The sequence below is a fragment of the Zingiber officinale genome, chromosome 2A (genome assembly GCF_018446385.1).
Source record: "Zingiber officinale cultivar Zhangliang chromosome 2A, Zo_v1.1, whole genome shotgun sequence".
Classification (NCBI taxonomy): Eukaryota; Viridiplantae; Streptophyta; class Magnoliopsida; order Zingiberales; family Zingiberaceae; genus Zingiber; species Zingiber officinale.
This window is the reverse complement of record NC_055988.1, coordinates 82,484,911-82,486,900: the sequence shown is the minus strand read 5'-3', so window position 1 is coordinate 82,486,900 and position 1,990 is coordinate 82,484,911.

Sequence of the window (1,990 nt, the reverse complement as noted above, 5' to 3'; positions counted from 1 at the left end):
AACCTGAATGACCTTAATGTCGGTCAAGCATATGAGATCCAACTCCCCACTGTTATAATACAACTCTTAAGTGTGCGTTTGATTGGGGGTTATCCTTGAACATTCGTTATCCATCCAAGGTTATCAACAAAAACCTTGTTTAGTTTAGGTAATCGCCTGACACGTTAGCAAAATGAGCATGTAACTGTTGGTTGCTACTCGGAAAACCTAATGGTTCCACTGTACAAAAATTTTATACAAAGGTCTGAACCGTTTCCTAGCTACCATGTGTTCTTTTAAATTAAACTTGGATCGCCTGCGAAACTTAACACGTTTGATCCAAAGTTTAATTTATTTGTTCTTTTAGGTTTAGACTTGGATCTCCTGCGGAACTTAACACGTTCTATCCAAATCACCAAGATATTAATTTCATTAAATATTAATTTCCAAAATTGGCTTTCAGGACTGCATGGCGAGGCGCATGGCCTTCTTGGATATGGGAACAACCACCACCACCTAGACAAAGCCTTTTAAGGAAAGTTAATATTTAATTTCCTTAAATAACTTTAGGTCAACCAAAAAGAACAATCAAATCACAAGGAAAAGAAAAACAAAAGAACACAACATCGAAAACTAATTCGAAATACTAGAATCGCATGCCTCTTGTATTTGGTATTTTTACATGAAGATAAAACTAGTATGATGCAGAAATTAAATATTAGTATACCTTTTCTTTTGCAAGCAAAAACCTCTAGGTCTTCTACCGTATTCCTCTTCTAACCTCGGACGTTGTGTGGGCAACGATCTTCCGAGATGAGAAACCACCAAAGCACCTTCTACTCCTCCTTGCAAGGTTCGGCCACAAACAAGAGCACCTCCAAGGATGAAGAGAAAACACCACCAATTAATTTTATCAATAATAATTCATTCCACTAGAGAACTATTATTGAACTACCGCACCAATCCCAAATTATATTTTTGGGCTCCTTCTTATTATGAGTGTGTTAGTCTCCCTGTGTTTAAGATGTCGAATGTCTACTAATTAAGTGAGTTACTGACAACTCATTTAATTAATATCTTAGTCCAAGAGTAGTACCACTCAACCTTATCGTCATATCGGACTAAGTCCACCTACAGGGTTTAACATGACAATCCTTATGAGCTCCTCTTGGGGACATTATCAACCTAGATCACTAGGACACAGTTTCCTTCTATAATCAACAACACACACTCTAAGTAATATCATTTCCCAACTTATCGGGCTTATTGATTTATCAAACTAAATCTCACCCATTGATAGATTAAAGAAATAAATATCAAATATATGTGCTTGTTATTATATTAGGATTAAGAGTACACACTTCCATAATAACTGAGGTCTTTGTTCCTTTATAAAGTCAGTATAAAAGAAACAACCTCTAATGGTCCTACTCAATACACTCTAAGTGTACTAGTGTAATTATATAGTCAAGATAAACTAATACCTAATTACACTACGACCTTCCAATGGTTTATTCCTTTCCATTTTGGTCATGAGCTACTGTTTATAATTTATAAGGTATTGATAACATTATCTTCTGTATGTGACACCACATACTATGTTATCTACAATATAAATTAATTGAACAACTACAAACAAATGTAGATAATTTGACCAAATGTGGTTCGTTATTCAAAATAAGTGTTTACAAAAGCTTAGGCTTTTAGTATACACTCTAACAATCTCCTATTTATACTAATGATTAAGCTGTCATATCTTCTGTCATACATCTAATTCTCATCCCCTCCACTTGCCGATCGAAAGCTTAGCTGGAAGGGTTTTAGTGAAAGGATCTGCCAGGTTATCTGTTGATGTAATTTTGGCGATGACAACTTCTCCTCGCTTCACGATATCTCGTATCAGGTGGTACTTGCGCTCTATATGTTTACTTACCTTATGGACTCGTGGTTCCTTCGAGTTTGCAACTCCACCGCTATTATCACAATAAATTGTGATGATTTTGGGCAAACC